The sequence below is a fragment of the Trichosurus vulpecula genome, chromosome 8 (assembly GCF_011100635.1).
Source record: "Trichosurus vulpecula isolate mTriVul1 chromosome 8, mTriVul1.pri, whole genome shotgun sequence".
Classification (NCBI taxonomy): Eukaryota; Metazoa; Chordata; class Mammalia; order Diprotodontia; family Phalangeridae; genus Trichosurus; species Trichosurus vulpecula.
The window spans coordinates 135,956,740-135,966,064 of NC_050580.1; the positions used below are offsets into that span (position 1 = coordinate 135,956,740).

Here is a 9,325-nt window from a genome sequence, read left to right on the forward strand (position 1 = left end):
AAAATAACCTGTATCTTCTAAAACAATTAAAATTAGTGAGAAAAGTGGCATGGTTTTACATATTGCTGCAAATCTATTTATTGTTTAGCTTAATAGAAGACATCTGGATTCTCATGTCTGCTTACATAGTCAATCTGTTGTGATATATTGTTTTGGTTAAAGTATATGAAGAATGTCTGGCTTCCCACAGATATTTAGTTGGAAAAGGGAAGAGTATTTTAATAGACAAATAGCATCTTTTGTGTAAATAGTTTCAACCTCATGGACTCCCTGAAAGAATCTTGGGGACCCCCAGGGTTCCCATACCACACTTTGAGAATTTCTACACTCTACCAATCTGATTCTCTAATATGAATTTATCTAAGATACCTTTCAACTATAAGTTCCTATGATTCTAATAGTCCTTTACCTGAGAGTTTTATCTTCTACACAGCTGGAGACAGCAACAACATGAGATCCATCCTTTGTATCCATCCTTTCTCATTTTTAAAGCAAGAAAATAAGTTCATTGGGCTATTGCTCCCAAGACATTAAGAAATGCTTGCAAAGCATTTCCTAATTAGATTCTGAGAAAGAATTATTATTATTATTGGGGTTGTCCTTAAGTTGCAGATATAGCCACGATACTTTATAGTATTTTTTTCACGAAAAAATTTCACTAAAGTCCTCCTTTTCATTCCTTTTAATAAGGTGAGCTGATATTTGGTCAATGGTACCTGAAAGTATAATCCTTTGAGGACAAACACCAATCCTGATCTAATTTGCAATATATCACTGCATATTCTTCTCTCTGAAAGAGCTGTGATCAGTATATGCACCAAAGGTATTAAAATGTGTAGTCATTTTCAGAGCTCAGCCTAAGACGGAACACTACTGTTTTAAAGACCCAAACTGGAAATCATATCTTTTGGCTAATTAAATCAAATTATAATGGAAAAAAACTTTCTTGCCTGAGTTTCAGCTTTCATAACCTAATCAGGCATTTCATTGGGTGGAACATCTCTATTAAGTCTCCCATTTCTCAGCCACATGATACAAAAACAGGATGATAATTGAGGCTGCATAATTGATGTGTGCAGTGACAGAATATAGAAAAGGGTTCCATTAGCCAGGTCACATCATTAGCATACATTACATTCAACAAGATTGCTCTCTTCACCTCCTCTTTATTAATGGGTTAATCCAGTTGCATCAGCCAGAATACATCATTGTTTAGCTCCTTTCTGTAAGATACAGTAGCTCATTTTTACGTTTCCAAAGAACTACTGCCAAGGGCCATAAAACCCCTTTGCTGTCAGCCCAACTGCTCTCAGCAGCCCCCAGTTTCTTTAAAACTGCAGGCTATAATAAAATTTATAATACCAATGTTTCAGGAACAGTGCAAATCTAAGCAGAATATGCAACTTACTAGACAATGAAAAGGATGCCCTATTTTATATAATTCAACAATTTCCCTTTCTGCCTCCAGTGCTCTAAGCCAGTGTGGTGAGCCCAGATTCTGTATGACTTCTTGTTCAAAGGAGCAAGATGTTACAGAGATTCCTCTTCTCTTTAAAACAAAACAAAAAAAACTCAAGGACCTGGCTCTTTACTCCTATCTAATGCTCTCCCTAAGGAACAGTCAATATTCAACTCAGAAAGGGCAGAAATTAGACCAGACTGAACAAAAAATATGATAGCCAAACTCTTATTCACTGGCACTCCTATTAGAGTAATAAACAAAACTCATAATGATGATCCTGAAGACCCAGCTCTCTGTCCCTTATGATCTGGCTCCAAATGCACCACTGGGTGGAACTTAATCTTTCTGAGGTTACCAACAATCTTTCAAACTGCTAAATCCAATGACTTCGTTCTACTTGACTGATCTGTAGCAATTGACATTGCTAACTGTCCACTTTTCCTACACACTCTCTTTCTTTGCTTCCATAACATTGTTCTCTCAGTTCTCTGCTTACCAAAGGGACCTCTCCTTAGTGTGCTTTGTGGGCTTTTCATCCACGTCTTTCCCACTAACTGTGGGTGTCCTCCAAGCTTCTATCATAGGCCCCCTTCTCTTCTCTCTTCTATTACCTTATTTGGTCCTCAGAATGACCCTGTGAGGTAGGTTCTATTATCATCTCCATTTTTTATAATTGGGGAAACTGAGGTAAATGTACTTACATAGATAGGGGTATCTTGCCTAGGCCTGAGAATTTCTTGTTAGATATGTGTGGCTCAAAATTCTGGTTACTGAAAAAAAGAATCTAGTAGGGTTTCCTGCACTCCCACCCAAGACTTTTGCTAATCTATGCTGGGTTGGCCATTTAAAAATATATTCACACACTGTTAAAAACCTTCTGACTTTTGAACTAAAAAAGCATTAAAGAGAATACTCTTAACACAGAAGAGACTGTACTATTGATAAGGACTTCAGCTAATGGCAGAAGCTGGAAGTAGGTAGATGTCCTATACCCATGTAGTTGGTTCAATCATGCCTGGCAGCATCCTGGAGAGACTGCGTGTCTAGTAGAGCAGCACCCAGCCAAGTAGCATCTGGTCGGGGGGCATTTGGCAGAGATTATGTGTTTGGTGAGGACCAGCAGGGAACAGGTCTGATGGGGGTAGGATAGTGATATCACTAGAATATATCAACAGCCTTGAAATGTGAATTGTTCTTCCTTATGTGTCTCCCAGGAACATATGCTCCCTGATTTTGTGCTTCTCTATGTACGTCGTATATGTGTCTTCTTTTCCTGCAGTTAGTGCATGAATATGATGGTGCTTGTTCCCCCAGATTATGGGGGTAATACTTTCTTGTTAATTTTCTTTCTATGCTGTTGCTTTGAGCTAAATGTGTTCATTAATTGATTTATAAAAGTAAATATGTTAGTGGGGGGTTGTGAACTGTGGTTTTAGTGGACGCAAACTCACAATGGGCACAAACCCGTATTGTATCTTGAACCTAGGCTAGCCTTTGCTGAGGACCTACCCTATGAGTTGAGAGGTAACTCCAGAATCTTAAAAAAATTATAGCTCCACTATCATCTAACCCAGTGGTATCATACTCAGATAAAAACAGAGGCCACTAACCACATATAAGAATCCATGAGGGCCACATATTGACTTAGAAAACCACATATTAACATTATCTATGTTTTATTGTATTTTTATTTATTTTGTTAATTATTTCTTAATTACATTTTAATCTGCTTCTGACTTACTTGGGAGTGTTATGGGTTACACCCCCAGTGCCTAAAACAGCTCCTAACACATAATAGGAACTTAATAAATGTCCATAGTTGGTTGATTGATTGGGGTTAGATTAGTTTTCCCAATATTTAACTGTATACAGAAATAGCCTGATCGAATATGGTTAGCCACTAGGTGAGAAGTGCTCTATCTCCTCGCAATAGAGTTATCCATAGCTTTTCAGGGATTATATAGGACAAATAACCTCCAGAGCGAGATGGGCTTCGTGTTTGACACCTTTGATCTAATCCGCGTCGTTGCTGCATCTTCTCCACAAGAATATCATGAGAGACTTTGGCAAAAGTTTTGGTGAAAAATAAGAGTGAAGGGAAAAAATGCTTTCTAAGAAAAGATCTTCAAATCACAAAATAAAGAAAAGAATGAAAATTTCCCCAGTGAGATGACTTTGTGTGGATTGCTCAAATATATCTCTTAGAATGACTCGGATTGTGTTACTAGGTTATAGTCCAGCAACTTGAGAAAAAGATCAGTGCCCTACTTTTACCCCAAAACTCAATCCAGAGGATCTCCCACAAGGAATATATTAAGGAGGCAGAGCATGCTTATAATCCAACAACTATTTGCACTATTAACTTAATTCATTTTAAATTATTTTTTGAAGAATAAAAAAGATGCGATAACACCCATCATCTCAGCCCTAAGGCTGGGGCCATGTTAGAACATCTCCTCTGCTCCAATGATGTACAGATGTCCAAGATTACATTTTACAAAGAAAGAAACATGCAGTAATTATCCAGCAATTAGGGAGGAATGAGTGTTCCAGGACACTCCTCTATGGCTTTGGGCCTTGGATATGCCACAGCAAGTTAGTACAACTTTGTATAGCCCTGGAAGTTTTCCTTTCTGACCTAACTAAATTGGATACAACCCCTGTCATCAGTGTAGGGAGATTATTTCTCTGATATAATCCCCTCCATTGTTTTTTACCTTGTGTAAATTTTGTATAAATACTTATCTGTGTATGTGTTGTCTCAGCCAACAAAATTCTTGAAGTCAAGTACTAATTCATTTTTGTCTTTGTATCTCAGAACCTAGCACAGTACCTGGAATATAGCACTTAATGAATGCCTTTTGATTGGTTGAATGATTTAAATAGAAGCTGTTCCTGGAGCTGTCTTAAAGAAATCAAACGTTCTTTGGATAACCCTATTTTTAAGGGATGGTAGTTCCACTCACCAAGTGGCTAACCATGTTCCATCAGGCTCTTTCTATATACAGTTAAGCACTGGAAAATAAAATTTGATCCCAATCAACCACCCACCCATGGACATTTATTAAGTTCATGCCATGTGCTAGAAACTGTGTTAGGCATGAGGTATACAAAGACACAAATAGCATAAACTCTGACCTCAGGGAGCTTGACTTTTTTGGGGTAGATGATATATGAATAAATAAATGTATAAAGAATACACACAAAATAAATACATGGTCATTTGGGGAAGGAGGACTCTAAGAGCTGGCAAAAGACAGAAAAGCTTCAAGGCCCCAACCTACCTTTCCGACTTTATGATATATTAATCTCATCACACTCTATGGTCCAGACAAATTGGTCTTTTTGCACACAGGACACTCTCTCCCATCTCTTTGTGCTGGCTCTCCCCCAATTCCAGTAATGAATTCCTCTACCTCATCTTCTTTTAGAACGTCTTGTTTCCTTCCAAATTCTGTAGTTCTAGCTTTGTCTTGAATCTGATTTTTTCTGATCTCTCCCAGCTACTAATTCCCTCCCCTCAATTTTTTTTACCTTTTGTAAATTTCATATAAATACTTATCTGTGTATGTGTTGTCTCAGCCAACCAAATTCTTGAAGTCAAGTACTAATTCATTTTTGTCTTTGTATCTCAGAACCTAGCACAGTGCCTGGAATATAGTGCTTAATAAACGCCTTTTGATTGGTTGAATGATTGAAATAGAAGGTGTTCCTGGAGCTGAGTCTTCAAGAAATCAAATGTTCTACAAGGCAGAGGTGAGGAGGGAGTGCCTTTCAAGCATATAGGCAATAGCAATACAAAGGCAAAAATAAAAAGTGTTATGTATGAAGAACAGCAAAACGGCCAGTTTGGCTCAACCTTAGAGTATGGGAGGAGGAGCAATGTGTACTAAGGCTGGAAAGGTAGGTGGGAGCCCAGCTGTGACAGGCTTTAATCGCCAAAGGAATTTACATTTCATCAGCATATACAACTATGTGAAATAATATCATAACAGGACTCCAACTGTATTTTTGAAATTAGGGTTATATGGTAAGGAATATACTTTAGCATAATTTCCTTGAAAGGAAAGATCCTTTTTAGATGTTCATGAATGAGAAAATCAGAAGGCATGATGTTGCTCATCTTCCATAGTCTTATGTTCAAGGCATAGTTACAATGGTGCGATTGTCTACAATTCCATTTATTTACTGAAGTGAATACCAATTAAAAATTGAAAGCTGAACGTATACATCACTAAAAACTTCATCCAACACTAATTTTGCATATCAAAAGGCATCAGCCAAGGGAAGTTTGTTACTTTTGCCTGCTCCAATCAAAATGAGATAAGCAAGTATACCTTAGCTAGTATAAATTCTAGGGAACAGACACTAAAGCCCTTAAAGGTAAGGTTATCCCCCACCAAGGTCATTGTAGACATTGTGGGCTACATACAATTGGTTGAGAATTCTGGATGTTCAAAACCATCTTTGCTGAGCACATCAGTGATGTGTGTAAGAGGCGATTCTATAAGAACTGGCAAAAGTCCAAGATGAAGGCCTTCACCAAGTACTGCAAAAAAAAATGGTGGGATAATGATAGCAAGAAACAGTTGGAGAAAGAGTTCAACAGCCTGAAGAAATACTGCCAGGTGATTTGAATCATTGCCTACACCTAGATGCGCCTGTTTCCTCTAAGGTAAAAGAAGTCTCACCTGATGGAGATCCAGGTGAATGGTGGCAGCATAGCTGAGAAACTGGACTGGGCCTGTAAAAAGCTAGAATGACAGGTGCCTGTGTCTGCTGTGTTTGGGCAGGATGACCAATGTCACTGAAATGACCAAGAGCAATGGTTACCAAGGTATCACCAGTCACTGGTACACCAAGAAACTCCCCAGAAAAATTCACTGGGACTTACATAAGGTGGCCTATATTAGAACTTGGCATCCTGCCTGTGTGGCCTTTTCTGTGTCTGAGACTGGTCCAAAGGGCTACCACCATTGCACTGAGATCAGCAAAAAAATATACAAGATTGTCCAAGGCTACCAGATCAAGGGTAGGAAACTGATCATCAGCAGTGCATCCACCAAGCGGACAGGAACATTGATCCTGTGGGAGGCTTTGTCCACTATAGTGAAGCGACCAGTGACTTTATCATGTTCAAATATTGTGTTGTTGGTACCAAGAAGCATGTCCTCTGAGAAAGTCTCTGCTGCTACTGACTAAATGCCACATCTTAGAGAAGATTGACTTGAAATTTGTTGACATAACCTCCAAATTTGTCCACGGCTGGTTCTAGACTGTAGAGGAGAAGAAAGCTTTCATAGGACTGTTCAGATAGGACCATGTTGCTAAAGAAGAAACTGCCTAATGTTTCTAGGCCAGCTTGGAAATGGTAGATTCTCAATAAACTGAAATTATTTTCAAAGCTAAAAATAAAATAATAACAAAAAATAAATTCTAGATACCCAAGCAAAATCCTTGAAAAAATCTCTAATTCAGAAACACCCTCACATTCTCTGCCTGGGGATAGAGTCATAACTAGGACAGGGCATTTGGGGCTTTGCCCTAGGATGTGAATGTCCAGGTAATACTTCCTGCCATCTCCAGGTCTTCTACTAGCTCTCTGTTAAGTAGGACCATAAGGATCCCACAACTCTGCTACGGCCCTCCTCCTCCCCTAAAGGATTCCTCCCTAGGATTTCACTAGGGTCTGACAGAGCAAACCATCCTCTCCACATGGCCCTTCTCCTCTCTCCTTCCGAACACTTCCTAATCAAGGCAACTCACTTTTGGATTAGACTAGATCAGAGATTCTTAAACTGGAGAACATGAAATTCTTCGAAAAATTTTAAGCTATTTCAATAGAAATGTAATCCTTTTTGTTTTATGCTTTTTAAAACGTTCTGAAAAGGGGTTGATAGGTTTCGCTGGACTGCCAAAGGGGCCCAGGATACAAAAACCAATTAAAAACTCCTGGAAATGATTGCTGAAGTCGCTTCCAATTCCAAAATTCTTTGATTCTGTACAATTTATGTCTTTTAATGTTGGTCTTCCCCAAGAGGTAGGTAACTTCATCCTCGAAGCAAAGCAGCTCGGCTCTCTGATTTGAAGAAGGTAGATACTGCGAAAAAGTGTGTGTGTGTGTGTGTGTGTGTGTGTATGTTAAGGCAGGCAAGCGGCATGGATTTGTATTTATTGCTTTAGCAGGTCACATATTTTCCTTTGTTTTTTTGTCAATTGCTGCGGTTTAGAATCTTTACTGATAAATAGTGAATTTTAAGCAAAGATTTACTTAAGCCACAGGGATCTGATTAGTTTCCCAATTTGATGCAGTGATAAACACTTAAAAGATGTCTGCGGCTTCACAAAATAAAGCCTTCCTTTGCTAGTTTTTCTTATTTAAGCCCTAAATCTAAGAATGTTCTCTCGGGCAAAGCCGCAAATGCCAAGGAGTCAGGAGGACATGCTTTCCACCTATGGCTTGGTTGTCGGGAAGATCTTGGAGGCGGGAAGGTTGAATACGGTAGACTTAGAATGTCTCCTGGTACCGTTCTTTCATTTGCAGGAAACCAGGGCTGCCGCTGTGAATGTTCATTAATGAAGGAAATCACATTTATGTAGGGTTTTCATCCAATGGTCTTTCCTCCTATTCGTGGCTCAACTTCTTGAGGAAGCTCTTGACAATTGGTGCCTCCCCTTCTGCTTCTTTCACTATATTCTAAATCCTCTACAATCTACCCTTCTGGCCTCCACACCTAATGGAAACCGCCCCCTCCAAAACTACCGATGATTTCCTAAATTGCCAGATCCAGTGATTTTTTTCCTCAGTCTTCCTCCCACCTCTTTATGGTATTTGCCAATGTCACCTTCTCCTTAGAGATTCTCTCTCTTTTCCCGGTTTCATGACCCGGTTCTCTGCTGGCTATCCTCCCATGTATCTGAGCTCTCTTTCTCGGTCTTCATCTGTGTCACACCCATTAACCATGGCTGTTCCCCAGGCTCTGTCCTGGGCTGTCATTCTCTTTTTTTCTCTATACTATTCACTTAGTGATCTCATCACTGGTCCAATTGTCATCTTTATTCAGATGATTTCAATGTTTCTATAACAACCCCTAGGCTCTCTGTTGAAACACAGTCAGACATCTCAAGCTAGAAGTCCTGTTGGCACTTCAAACTCAACATGTCCAAAACAGGTAAGGAAATTGAGGGGAGGAGAGGTGCCCGTTGCTAGTCAAATAGGTACTAAGTGATGTTGCAACTTGAATTCAGGTCTGACCCCAGAGCTTTATCCTTTATGCTAAGTATATTTAAAAGGACCTCAAGAAAAGGAAAATGGAAATGGAAAGGGAGCCATTAAGGCCAATGACTAAAATTTAAAGATGTCAAAGAGATATAGTCCAACAAAAAAAAGAGAGAAAGAAAATCACAAGGGGAAAGGGACAGAAGAAACAAAAAAGAAAAGGAAAGAAGGGAGGAGAAAGTGGGAAAAGGAAAGGATATAAAAGAAACTTAAATTCTGGAAAGCCTGAAGCAGCAAACAGGATCATCAATTGAAAACTGAAAGAGACCTTGGAGCTCCACTAGTCCCTCACATTATAAATGAGAAAACTGAGGTTCAGAGAAATGGCTCCCTATTATCTCCAGGATCAGATAAAAAGTCTTCTGTTGCCTTTGAAAGCCCCTTATAAGCTGGCCCCTTCCTTTGTTTCCAGCCTCCTTAAATTTTAATTCCCTCCACATACTCTATAATTCAGTAACATTGACCTCTTTCTTGTTTCTAACATAAAACACTCCACATTCAGACTGAACATTTTTATTGGCTGACCCCCGTACCTGGAATGTTCTTCCTCCTCATTCCTGCCTCCTTCAAATCCTGGCTAAAAT

At 39.2% G+C, this 9,325-nt stretch overlaps 1 pseudogene; it reads left to right on the forward strand.

Moving 5' to 3' along the window:
• The first annotated feature begins 5,913 nt into the window (after positions 1-5,913).
• On the forward strand, positions 5,914-6,809 carry LOC118829629 (annotated as a pseudogene).
• The last annotated feature ends 2,516 nt before the right edge of the window (positions 6,810-9,325 follow it).